Raw genomic sequence first — 14,996 nt, 5'->3', positions numbered from 1 at the left:
GAATTACTTTTGTTTGTTTTAGAAATAATTAAATTTCAAAAGTGTAGATTGAAATCTTCGAAAATATTTTTATTCCCGTAGAAAAAATAAATTCGGTATTTAAATATTTATTTTAAAAAAATTTTCTATATTTTTGAATGTAATTAAGAAATTTAAAAAAAAAATTGAATCGTTAAGTTTAATTTTTCAAAAGCCACTTTTTTACTAAATCCAAACTATTGATAAATGTTATCAATTTTTTTATAGTTTGGAAATAAAATTTTATTTTTTGCAGAAGAAAACAAGAAAAACAATTTTTTTTTTTAAAGTACTTGAACTGAGAATCTTCTATTGATGCACTCACGTTTTTTTCTTATTTTCTTGTCTGACTATGAGAAACTTACACTACTTTTAAAACTCTTGCTTATTCTGCTGTAGCGATCGAACCTGGGAGAGAGCTCTCTTGAGCTTCCGTTTCAGTTCATGCGTTTCCACGAATGCTTTTTTTGCACTTTTTTTTTCTTTTGTATTACGACCTGAGACAATCAGCAGAACAAAAGCGATTAAAGTATATATCTTCTGCACGACAATCAATTTGAATGTTATACCTCAAACAAAAAAAAAAAAAAAAAAAAAAAGAGACGAAAAAAAAATTAAACACGAACAGAGTTACTAATTATAATTCATTCATTCGCAAAAATGTTTGTGTGTGTATATAAAAACTTATACAATTTATGCTGAATAAACTTGTTTCATTCATTAAAAAACATTTCCCATTTATTTTCAATTTATTTTTGCCTTTTTTTTTTATTTTTACATTTGAGAGAAAGAGAATTTGATTTTTGTTACATAGAAGCTTTTTTTTTAATCTAAATAACTGAAATTATATTTTATATATAAATTTCCAATGAACAATAAAAAGAGACTAAAAACTTTAGTTTGGTTTTATTTTTAATTGAATTTTTATTTCACTTTTTTTCAACTATTCTTATTTTTTAGATATTTATTTATTTTAGATTGAATGAAAAATTTTAAGTTTTTTTTTTTTTTTAATAATTTTGACAAATGTTTAAAGCTCTCTGATAAAAATTGTTTTCTATTTGTTTTTTTTTTAAATAAACAAAACATGTTTGTGCATATATTACAAAGAGTGAAATTCATCAATTTTCACTGAAATGAATAAAATAAAAATTAAGTATTTTTCACTATATGTTTAATATTTTATTTGGCATAAATACAAATTTCTGCTTTTGAAATTCATCAAATAAAAATAACGCTCGAGTGAAATGTCACTCTTCCATATAGTTTTTGCGTTACTGAATATTCTTCTAAAAATACTGCATATTTCTCTCTCTTTCTCTTTCTCTCTCTCTTTAGCTCTCTATTCTCTCTTTTTAAATTTTGAATATGAAAAAATTGTTTTAAATATAAATATGAATTTCAAAAAAACAATATTAACTAACCAAATTTTATTTAGTGTTATTTTAAGTAAAACTGAATTTTTCTTTTCTCTCTGCATTTTCCTTGATTTCCAGGCAAAAAATACAAATCATAAAAATCATAAAATTCAATTATTTTCATAAATAATAAAACTCATCGAAGAATTTCAATTATTTTTAATACTATTTTAAATTAATTAATCGATAAATTCAATTATTTTCACAAAAAACATTTTCCACAAGAATTCAATTATTTAAAATAAAATTTTAATAATATTTATTATATTTCGAAACAATTAATTATTTAAAACAATGTTTATAAAATTCTTATGAAGAATTCAATTATTTTTAAAAATAACAAATTTTTTCACTGAAATTCAATTCTTTTTAAACATTTTTATAACATTTTTCGCAATATAATTCAATTATTTTCATAAATAATAAAATTCTTCTCAGGAATTCAATTATTTTTGAAAATTTTATTAAAATTCTTTGCAGCTATTCAATTATTTTCGTAAATAATAAAATTCATCGCTGGATTTCAATTATTTTTAATACAATTTTATTCCCGAAAATTCAATTATTTTGTGGAATTTTAATAAAATTCTTTGCAAAATTCAATTATTTTCATAAATAACAATATTCATTACAAGAATTCAATTATTTTTAAAAATTCCAATAAAATCGTTCGCAATAATTCAATTATTTAAAGAAAATTCATAAGCTTCCTAAGAATTCAATTATTTTGAAAAAATAATAAAATTCTTCTTCACTAATTCAAATATTTTTTAAAAATTCTAATAAAATAATTGAAAAATTGAAAAGAATAAAATTCTTCTCAGAAATTTTATTATTTTTTTTAAAACTTTTATAAAATTCTTCGCAAAAATTCATTTATTTTTCATAAATAATAAAATTCATCGCAGGAATTCAATTATTTTTTTTAAATTTTAATAATAATCAAATTACAAGAATTCAATTATTTTTATAAATATTTAAATTCCTTCCATGAATTAGAAAATTTGTTGCAGGAATTGAATTTATTAGTATAGGATAATGATGATCTAAATATAATTAAAAGAACAAAAATAATACAGAAATAGAGTTATTGATAAAAAGCAGGATAAACATGTTTCGAAAAGTCAACAAATTTGATAAATTCGTATAACAATAAATAAAACTGATAATGATAATTTATTCATGAACCTATTTAAAACACTTTTAGTTACTGCTTTTTGCGGCAAAGTATAATTATAACTGTCGCTAATAATAAATTATATTTATATAATTATTATCGGGATTATTTAAAAGTTTACTTTTGCTCGATACTCAAAGTTGTCTTTATATAAATCTGTAAGTTTAGTTTTTTAAAATTTAACTCTCATTTAAAGAATTTTATCAACAAATTTTTAAATAGGTAATTAAAATTCTTTTCACGAATTTCAATAATATTTTTAAGAATAATTTCATTTTTCGAGAAATTAGATTAAAAATGTATTAAAAATAATTGAATCTCTGTACAAAAAATTTCCTTGAATTGAGAAAAGTTTTTGAAAGTAATTGAAATTTTGTCAAGAATTTTATTAAAATTTTTTTAAATAATTGAAATATTGCCAAGAATTTTATTAAAATTTTGGAAAATAATTGAATTTTAGAGAAAAATTTTAATATTTATAAAAATAATTGAAATTTTGACTCTATAACTTTTTTTTCGACTTTTGACCATAATTGAATTTCTGCTAAGAATTTTATTACTTTTGAAAATAATTGAATTCTTGAGACGAATTTTTTAATAATATTTCTTTTTTTAATTACCGAATTATTTTTAATACAAAAATAAATAATTTATTGAATAATTGAATCTTTCTCAAGATTGAATTCTCATAAAGAAGAATTTTATTAACAAATTTTTAAATAATTGAATTCTTTTGACGAATTTTAATAAAATTTTTAAGAATAATAATTACATTTTTCGAGGAATTCGATTAAAATTGTATAAAAAATAATTGAATTTCTGCAATGAGTTTTATTATTTATGAAAATAATAATTGAATACCTGTAAAAAATCGTATTACATATTTATAAAAATAATTGTATCTCTGTAAACATAAATTGAATATTTTTGAAAATAATAGATTTATGGCGAAGAAATTTATAAAAAATGTTTAAAATAATTCATTTCTTTTGGAAAATTTTATTATAATAGTAGATATTAAAAATCATTGACTGGAGGAGAATTTTTGAAAAAAAAAATTGAATTTGTTAAAAAGAATTTCATTAAAATTTTTGAAAATAATTGAATTTTGGAGAAAAATATTAATATTCAAAGATAATTGAAATTTTGACCATAAATTTTTTAAACTTTTGACAATACTTGAATTTCTGCGAAGAATTTTATTACTTTTGAAAATAATTGAATTTCTTTGATGAATTTAAATAAAATTTTTAAGAATAATTATACATTTTTCGAGAAATTCCATTAAAATTGTAAAATAAAATTTAAATTTAAAAAAAAATTAATAAAAATAAAAAAAAAATAAAAAAAATAAATAAATAAAAATAAATAAAATAAAATAAAAAAATAAAATAAAAAAATAAAATAAAAAAAAATAAATAAAAAAAAATAATAAATTAAAATAATAAAAATTAAAAAATAAAATAAATAATAAAATAATAATAATAATAATAATAATAATAATAATAATAATAATAATTTATTAATTAATTATAAATTTTATTTCATTAAATAATTGAAATTTTGCGATGAGTTTTATTATTTTTGAAAATAATTGAATTATTGCGAAGAATAATTGTAAAGGCAACTCTTTTAAAATTGAGTTAAGAAAATTGAATTAAAGAAAAATTAGATTTCAAGAATAAGCACAATAACTTTAGAAAAGAATAATTTTCCAGGATCCCAATCAAAATTCCCTGACTTTTACGGGGTTTTTCAAGGTTTATAAAAATTCCCTAACATTTCCAGGTTTTCCAGGTTTTCAGATTGCGTGGCAACCCTGCATTAATTTTTAATTCTTTTAGCCTAAAAATTTAATTTAACTTAATTTAATTTAACTTTAATTCTTTAATTTAATTTAAAGTAATTTATTATTTCTTATTGAATTTGTTGATTGGTTTTTGAAAAAGGGCCAGTGTTGCACTACATGTTTGTCAAAATTTTGATGGGTTTTCATTTTATAAAAATGGAATAGAAACTAAACCGCGGTTGAAATTTGAAATTTACACAAATACAGTTTTGTACACGCAGGTACCAGAGTGTAAAATAGTCCCACACAAGATTTTAGAAGAACCGATGAATTGTTATTTGCAAAACATACTTCAGGCTTTATCAAAACTCCAATATCCAAAAAGGGCAGAGCAGAGTAGCCGCAGAGTATAGGGAATCGCAGATTCGGTGCTGCTATAGTTTAGAAATAGATTGGTTTTTGATCGTTTCAAACGACCAATACCATAATCCCGAGAACAGTTCATGCTCGTTTATTCATCCGTGGCCTAAAGATCGATGAACGTGGGCGCGAAGAACGAGCCGACCAAACGACCGATCGACCGACCGTGGCAGCGAAAATTATTTTTCTCGTTTTGTTTCCGCTGTTAGTCTCCGTTTTTTTTTTTTTTTTTTTTTTTTTTTGCACACAGATAAGCGCCGTCGACCGACGAAGCGTGCTTGGTTTAGATAGGGGATAAAAACTTCACTATATAGAAAGAGAGAAATGTAAATGAAACGTAGGTACGAGAGTTGAAGTTTAGATGAGGGTTAAGAGAAGTTTTCAACTTTCGCTGATTCATGTGGCAATTCATCGTTATTCCATATCTTTCAGGCACCATTTTTTTTTTAACCTGTAGCTTTTCCACTATACCCTTTTGATGACTACTTGTTATCGAAATCTTTCTCTTTTAATGGAATTTTACCATTTTTATTCTTCATTATGCAATTTACTATATGATTTTAGTCAAGTCTTTAAACTCCCAGTGTCCCAGGGGAGTTAATGATGTACTCTTTTTGTTTCCCTCTTTGTTTAACTAATTTTTTCAAATCAGGATTGCCACAAAAATTTAATTTTGCTTTTCCCTGATTTCCAGACTATTTCACTTTTTTCCTGATGACCCTAAAGAATATTCTGATGCATTCTATAAAAATTATTAGATACTCAAAGAAATCAAGATTTTTGAAAAATTGCAAATTCAAACCTTTTGAAATTCAATAACTTATAATAATTAAAGATCACCGAGTGATAAAATCATTATTTTATATTAGAAGAATATTGTAATTGTAACTGAATTTTATAAAAATTATTTTCATAATTTCAGTTCAATTACTATTTTCTAGAATTTTTAACGAAAATTTTTCTTTAAATCGATTATTTTTAATAATTTTCAAAAAAAATTCTTTTCAGTAATTTTCAAATGAATTTCTGTGAAAAATTTTGATAATTTTAAAAATAATTGAATTCTTATGATAAATATCGTTATTAAGGACAATAATTGAATTATTTTTAAACAATTTTTGAAAATAATTGAATTTCTGCGAAAAATTTTGATAATTTTGAAAATAATTGAATTCTTATAATAAATATTGATATTATAAAAAAATAATTGAATTTTACAAAGAATTTTATTAAAATTTCAAAAAAATAATTGAATTTTTGAGAAAAATTTTGTTATTAGTCAAAATAATTGAATGCTTTCGAAGAATAACGTTGAAACTTTTGAAATAATTAAATATAATTCAAAAAAATTCAACTGATTTTAACAGAATTGAAATTAAAATTAAAAAAAAAATAATTCTATTGAATTCTTAGTTAAGAGTATAGGAAAAAATTCAGATTTTCAAAAATTTTAATCAATTTTTATTAGAAAATTCTACGAGAATTCAATTATTTAAATACAAAAATAAATAATTTATCTGAATAATTGATTATTTCTTAAATTTGAATTTCTTATAAAGAACTTTATCAACATTTTTTAAAGTAATTGAATTTTTACAAAGATTTGCATTAAACTTTTTTATTTAATCTAAAAAAAATCTTTTTAAAGAAATGATTTTTTTCAAACAATTTTATAAAAATTGTGTTTTAAATCATTGAATTTCTTTTAAAATTGTACATTATTTATGAAAATAATTGAATTCTCTTACACAATTTTATTAAAATTTTAAAGAAATTTCGCATTCTTCGCGGAATTTATTTAAAATTGTATTAAAAATAATTGAAATCCTGCGATGAATTTTTTTTATTTATGAAAATAAATAAATTTTTGCGAAGTATTTTATAAAAGTTTTTGAAAAATAATTGAATTTCTGAGAAGAAATTTATGATTTTTAAAAATAATTGAATTCTCAGGAAGCTTATATTAATTTTTCTTAAATAATTGAATTCTTGCGAGGAATTTTATAAAAAATTTTATAAATAATTGAAAATGTTTGAAAATAATTGAATTCCAGTTAAAAATTTTATTATGAATCAAAATAATTGAATTCTTTGAAAGAATTTTATTTAGAATTTTTTTTAAAATAATTGAAATCCTGTCAAGAATTTTTTTAAAAATAATTGAATTCCTGTCAAGAATTTTATTATTTATCAAAATTTCGGAAAATAATTGAATTTCAGAGAATAATTTTATTATTCGTGAAAATAATTGAATTTTTTCGAAGAATTTTATTAAAATTTTTGAAAATAATTAAATTCTTTCAAGAATATATAATTAAAAATGAAATGGATAATAATGATTAAATTCTAATAAAGAAACTATGTCAAAATCATTTAAAATAATTGTGTATTAATAATAATTGAATTCTTGCAACGATTATTATTCAAATTTTAAAAAAATAATTGAATTCTAGCGATGAATTTTATTATTTATGAAAATAATTAAATTTTTTCAAAGAATTTTATTAAAATATTATAAAATAATTGTATTCCTGAGAAGAATTTTATTATTTTTAAAAATAATTGAATTCTTATGAAGTTTATTAATATTTTTTAAATAATTGAATTCAAGTGAAAATTGTTTTATTTATGAAAGTAATTGAATGTTTGCGAAGAATTTTATAAACACTTTTTTAAAATTATTTAATTCTTTTGGATGATTTTATGAAAATAGATATTGAAAATCATTGAATTGAGGAAAATTTTCGTGAAAATAATTGAATTTCGGAGAAGAATTTAATTATTTCTAAAGATAATTGAAATTTCGATGAGAATTTTACAAATTTTTGAACATAATTGAATTTCTGCGAAGAATTTTATGACTTTTGAAAATAATTGAATTTCTGCAATGATTTTTAATTTCTTTAAAATTATCCAAATTATATCGTACAATTTACGAACTTTTCATTCTTTTTGAATAAAATTTACTTTACGGACCTTTTTTCAAAAAAACGGACTTTTACCGACTTCAAGCAAAGTTGCCGACTTTTACTGGATTTACGAACCTATAGTTCGAATCCTGCTATTATCAATTTAATATTAAATTGAATCAAATGATATTTATTGGACTCAACTAAATTGTATTTGAATAAATAATTTCAGTATTTGAAACAAATTTGATTTAATCGAATTCTTTTTGATGCTCTCAATTCTCTAATCTAAATTAATACTGAAATTTGAAAAAACATTCAATATAATTATTTCTAGAAAAATAAAAAAAGGAATGTTTTCTGCCAAATAGTTTGAACTTCGTTGTTTAGTGAAATGATTAATCGACTTGAAAAACTTATTTCCGTACACAAAGAATGCTTGCATTGACATGCATGTTTCGTTACACCTACAGCTTCATAAATAACAAAAACCTAAAAGAGATAGTTTTCAAAGACTAAAAGTTATAGCTTTCCTTTTGTGGCTGCTTACATCGCGCTTATATAGAGAGAGCTTTCCTGAAATGAGACATTGGCATTTCTTTTTCTTATATACTATCATTTTTTCTTCCTCTTCATATTAATAACATATAGAGATGCTTTGGATAGTGTGTATGTAGTTTTAAGAAAAATAAAAGTCAACTTGAATAAAAAATTACGTCAAAACTAAATGAAAATATACTTTAGGAAAGTAGTAAATCTCGATAATATTAAAGCAAAGAAATGAAGAGGTCATAAATTAAAGAAAGTACAAAGAAGCCATAAATTTATATATCTTTCAGTATTATATTACGAGAGCATATCTAAAGAATAATTATTCACATATTACTCAAGAAAAACAAATAATTTGCAAATAACAAACTTTTGTCCAATAATGGCTCTTTTTTATTGTAAAAATATTTTCTTATAAACTTTTAGTCTTTTAGTCTTTTTTTTTCATCTCGTTAATTAAAAATATAACTCAGTTTTATACAGGAAATTTACTATTTATTTTCTTGGGAAATTGTTCACCAAATTCTTTTTTTCCTGTAAGTATTTCTGCGTATAAAACATAAATTTAAAAAAAAAATATTAAAAAAAGAATAAGTTAATAAATATTTTTGTTTCTTTAAATTCGTTTAAAATGATCTTTTTCGAAATGTAGAGTGCATTTTTATTCTCGGCTCTTGTTTTTTTTTACATTTTTGACCTCACGTTGCATTGTATTTTTTTTACCTTTCTTGCATGCTGCTTTAATTAAACTTCCTCTTTCATCCTACTCACGGATTTACTTCAAAAGAAAAGCTCAAGATTGTTAAGAAAACCAAATTTGTAGTTGAAATTGCAACTTTAACAATATAGTTGCTTTTGTGAAGAAATATTTTTTACCTTAATTTTATATACATTTGTGGTATATATATCAAAATTACAAAGACGTGTGCAGGCCTCGCACTAATCTACTAAAACCTACTATTTACTTCTTTTTTATTTTTTTTTGTACTATTTCCTACTATTTGGATAATTTTTTTTTTATTTGTTACACTAAAAACTACTTCTTTTTCCATGTTTGAGAAATTACACTACTTTAAATTTGTTAACAGTTGAAATAAAAAAATTATTTTCACAAATTTTAATAAAGTTATTAGAAAAAATTCAAAAAATTTTAATAAAATTCTTTACGATTCACATATTTTCACAAAATTTTCCTAATTCAATGATTTTTAATATCTGCTACTTTAATAACTCCCGAAAGATACTTGATACAATAACAATATTCACCATAAGAATTCAATTATTTTCAAAATTATCAAAATTTTTCGCAGTAATTCAATTATTTTAAAAAATAATTGAATTTTGAAATAAATTTTTTTCTCGATTTTTTTGAAAAAGTTTAATTAAATTTTTTAAAATATTATTCAAGTTTTTATTTTCTAATATTTATTTAATTAAAGAATTTCCGAATAATAAAAAGAAAAAAAATGCGAATGAAATTAAAAATTTTTTTTTTAATTTAAAGGAAAAAGTTTGAGTCAAAAAAATGTTCTGTTACATTTATTTACAAATTTCTTTCAAATTTTTCGAAAACATCAATTATTTCTTTTTTAAATAAATATTTAATTATTATTTTTCCATAGGAAATAAAATTCTTCAAAAGATTCAAATTTAAATCTTTTTGAAATTAAAAAACTTATAAAAAATTGTTATAAAACATGAAGAAATCGATCACTCCGAGTCTTCGACTCGGAGCAATCGATGTCTTCATGTTTTATAATAATTAAAGATGACCGAATGATAAAATTATTAATTTATATTAAAAGACTTTATAAAAAAAAATTTTTTTTCAATTATTTTTTATGCAAATAATTGAATTATTGGGAAGAAATTTATAAAAAAATTAGTAAGTAATTGAATTTTGCAGAAGAATGTTAATATTTACAAAGATAATTGAAATTTTGAAGGGAATTTAAAAGAATAATTTTTTTGAAAATAATTGAATTTCTGTGAAAAATTTGATTACTTTTGAAGATAATTGAATTTTGCAAAAAATCGTATCAGAAATTTTGAAAATAATTAATTTTCCAGGATGAATTTTATTTTTTATGAAGATAATAGAAATTTCAACGAGGAATTTAAAAAAAATTTTGAAAATAATTGAATTATTACAAATATTTTTATTAATATTTGAAAGTAATTAAATTCATAAGAAGAATTTTATTTTAAATTTGTGAAAATAATTGAATTTTTGCGAAGAATTTTATTACTTTTGAAGATAATTGAATTTCTAGGATGAATTTTATTTTTTATGAAGATAATAAAAATTTCAATGAGGAATTAAAAAAAAATTTTGAAAATAATTGAATTTCTGCGAAAAATTTGATTACTTTTGAAAATAATTGAATTTCTAGGATGAATTTTATTATTTATAAAGGTAATTGAAAATTTGACAAGAACTTTATTAAAATTCTTTGCAAATAATTGAATTTCAGAGAAGAATTTTATTACTTTTGAAAATAATTGAATTATTACAAATATTTTTATTAATATTTGAAAGTAATTGAATTCATAAGAAGAATTTTATTTTAAATTTGTGAAAATAATTGAATTTCGGCGAAGAATTTTATTACTTTTGAAAATAATTGAATTTCTAGGATAAATTTTATTATTTATAGAGATAATTGAAATTTTGACAAGAATTTTATTAAAATTCTTTGCAAATAATTGAATTTCAGAGAAGAATTTTATTATTCACAAAGATAATTGAAATTTTGAACAGATTTTTTTAAACAGTGTTTAAAAGTAATTGAATTTTGCAGAAGAATTTTGATATTTGTAAACATAATTGAAATTTTGAGGAGAATTTAAAAAAAAATTTTTGAAAACAATGAAATTTTTATGATGAATTTTATTGTTTATAAAATTTTGGCGAAAATTTTTAAAAAAAATTTTGAATATAATTGAATTTTTTCGAAGAATTTTATTACTTTTGAAAATAATTGAATTTCAGGGAAGAATTTTATTATTTATATAGAGATAATTGAAATTTTGACAAGAATTTTATTAAAATTTTTATTAAATAATTGAATTTCGAAGAAGAATTTTATTATTTATAAAAATAATTGACATTTTAAGGAGAATTTTTGAAAAAATGTTAAAAATACGTAATTAAAATTTAGCAATGAATTTTATTAAATTTTTAAAAATTTTATTCCTGATTTTTTGCGATTAATGTATCTGTTGTTGAGAAATGTGATTTTTTTATAATTTTGACAATTTCGTGTTTTTTTTGTCGTTTTTTCTAAAATTTCATGCGAATTTTTTCCGACTTTTTTGGAAATTTTATGCGACTTTTCTTGATTTTTGTTGTAAATTTATGCGACTAAAGCGACTTTTTTTGAGTCTTAAAGACGATCCGAGCCCTGATATAGATAATCGATTTAAAGAAAAATTTTAGTTAAAAATTCTTGTAAATAATAATTGAATTGTAAATGATTTTATCACTCGGTCATGTTTTATATTATGAAAAATTTAATTTATAACTTCAAGTAAAATTTTCTCTTATTTTACTCGAACTGGTTATATTTTTGTCTGTTATTTGAGTTAAATAAATTTTTTTTTCAGAATCAGAATTAATTTAAAAGTTTAAAAAATGTTGGCAAAAGGATTCAAATTGATATATATATATATATATATATATATATATATATATATATATATATATATATATATATATATATATATAACAAAAAAGTCAAAAAGAGTTTCCAATTTTTGGCAAAAAGAATCAATTTGATAACAAACGTACTAAATTGAGACAAATCTTCATATATCAATTTGGTTACTTTTGGGTATCAATTTCATACTTTTAAATTAAATTTAAAAAGAAAAAACATTGCGGAATATTGTAAAATAGTAAATAAAAAATTTCCCCCCAAAAAAGAAGAAGAAAAATTTAGCTTCTCGCAAAATTGATTGAATATCACGAAAAAAATATTTTATCGAGCGCTATTTGAATTCACATCTGATAAGGTCAATTGAACATTGAACGATTCGTGCGTATGCGTAAACGTTGCGAGGGGGAAATAGAATGAGGAAGTGTGACAAAGAGGCAAGTAAGGGCGAGTGAGAGAGAGAGAGAATTGTGAATAACCTTCGCGAAACTTTAAATGTCTGAGTAGTATAGTAGACAGTGTTATAAGAATCGTGTACCATTTAGAAAAACCTTTCTTATAATTAAACCACAATTATCATTCGAGTTAATTAAAAATAGCTAATTACTAAGTTTAATTCGCCTTTTCGATTATGTTAAATCAACTAATATTCAATTATACACTTATCGAAGCCATTCAATTCGTTTTTTCAATCATTAAAATAATTAATTACGAATTTAACTATTTTTTAGTTTTTCCATTTACTGATAATAACAAACAGCAAAGATTTTACTATAACAATCAGTTATGTTTATTAGCATAACTTTATTGGCATAATTATTATTTTTCCTATGAAATTCATTATAAAGACTGAATGAATTTTATAGGAAAAATTAAAAAAAAAAAAAATATATTGAAAATTCAGAAATGAAATGAGTAGTAAATAAAGAAACCAATTGTTTAAACCGAATTGATACTATTTTTTTTAACTTTAAGTAGACTGATAATATCAATTTTCTTGTGGAATTACCATTTTTTTACCTGTTGGTTAAATTACGCATAAAAATGAAGTTTTTATCGTGTAATTGTTATAGTAAATTATTTGAACAAATGGTTTGGAAAAATATTTATAGAATAATTTCGTTTATTGTAATAGGAAAAGAAAAATTTTCGTTTTATTTTTCATTTTCAGCTTATTATTGTTAGAATTCATTGAAAAAGAGTAAATAAACAGCAAAAAAAAAGATTATAATATTCAGTAAAGATGTAATTGTTTAAATAATTGTAAAAAATAATTCTATCTTTTAAAAAATCATTAATTTTGCGTTAATGATTACTCTTGCGTTTTTCGTTACTAGCCTGTGTGAATAGTTTTTAAAATATTTTTATTTCTTTTTTTTTGGGGGGGGGGGGAAATAAAGTCTCAATATGAAATTTTTCATAAAAGCCATATGTCTTAAATTATCTGTATCGACTTTCACATCTCTCGCATTTCTAATTAAGAAAGTCAGCTATTATCCCTTAAGTTAAGTCGAACTAAATCCTGCATACATGATTCTAATTGGCTACCTTCTCACACCACAGTCGTGTATTTGGAACGTAGATTCGGATTCAGATATTTAAACTTCGTGCAATTTCAACTCATTATTGTCTGCTTATCTTTCATTTTTTTTTCAAGAAACGCAGAACCTTTTTTTATTTCCTCCCTTCCGAATTTCTGATAGTCCCTTTCTTCTTAATTTATATTCTCATCGCGTTCAATTTTTTTTTGTTAGATTTTTAATATTTTAGTATACTCATCCAGGGTTGCCAGAAAAATTAAATTTTCTTTTTTCCTGACTGATTTTTACTTTTTTTCTGACCCTAAAAACTATTTTGATTCACTTTTAAAAATAATTAGATACTGATACCGTCACTGGTGGAAGTAACAAGGGCGCATAAGAATAGAGAAACACAGAATTTTCGTAAAGAAAATCGGGTGCTTCTTATTCTAACATGCAGCCCTGTCTTTGGCCGAGCCATTGGCCACGCGCTTTCCTTGCATTTTCCTCCATTTTTTCCTCACGCGCCTCCCTTTCACTTTCGTCCCTTTCACTACGTTCGTCGCTTTCCCTCATTCGCTGTCGGGCTGCCAAGCGTACGGCCCAATTTCTTCCTTCCCCGCGCCGCCTACGCTTTCCCGTCTACCACTCACTTGCTTTCCACTACCACCGGCGCGTCAGGCCCTTTGCTTCGCCTGCCACTTTCTCTCAGTTCCTAATACCCTGGTGTTTTTCCGCGCCTATTTTCAATTTATTTTTTATAAATTATGGATGTTCGCGAGTCACACTATACGTTATATTTTTATATATTAAATCAGGAACATATATAGATATAGGAGGAATCTAATATTTTAATAGTTTAAGTTATTCAACATACGTGGTATTATATATTCTTACGAGGGTATAATAATTACTACGTAAGTATAAGAATAATTTTAACCTATTTTATAAATATTAAATTATCACTTTAGTATTAAGAACTTCGTTTTGTTATTATTTTTAATTGTTAATTAAGTTTTAGAATTAATTAGAATAGGGATGTGTGAGAATCTTTGAAGATAGAGGGAAACTCGCGAGGAGACGCGCGACTTTACCTCTGGCTCAAGCGAAACGCGTGAACCGTACGCGCATTTCGCGGAGTCAAAGATAAGAAGCGCAAGCGCAAACTGACCCTCTCTCTTAAGAAATTTCTCCCACTTTACGTTTTGGAAAAGTCGCGGATGATAAAAGCTGATGCACTGGACCAAAACGTCAGTTCTATCCTGAGCTCACCTAGAGGTTGGTCTTCCTCCTCCGCTCAACTTAACCACTACATTCTGAAATTGTACTTAGAATAAATTGCGAGTTTCGGACTTAGAATAAATCGACGAGTTTATACTTATAAAATTTTCAAGAAAAATTGAACTTAGAAAATTTCGAAGAAAATTGGACTTAGAAAATTTTCAAAGAAATTTGGACTTAGAAAATTTTCGAAGAAAATTGGACTTAGAAAATTTTCAAAGAAATTTGGACTTAGAAAATTTTCGAAGAAAATTGGACT

The 14,996-nt window shown here is 22.3% G+C and overlaps 1 protein-coding gene across 5 annotated transcripts in view; it reads right to left on the bottom strand.

The window, feature by feature from the left end:
* LOC122506494 (protein bric-a-brac 2-like) overlaps window positions 1-14,996 on the bottom strand; it is a 296,899-nt gene that overhangs the window by 65,135 nt on the left and 216,768 nt on the right. The gene's annotated exons all lie outside the window — the stretch shown is intronic.

The sequence above is a fragment of the Leptopilina heterotoma genome, unplaced genomic scaffold, assembly GCF_015476425.1.
Source record: "Leptopilina heterotoma isolate Lh14 unplaced genomic scaffold, ASM1547642v1 Lhet_42, whole genome shotgun sequence".
Taxonomy (NCBI): Eukaryota; Metazoa; Arthropoda; class Insecta; order Hymenoptera; family Figitidae; genus Leptopilina; species Leptopilina heterotoma.
This window is presented reverse-complemented; position numbering and strand designations above follow the sequence as displayed.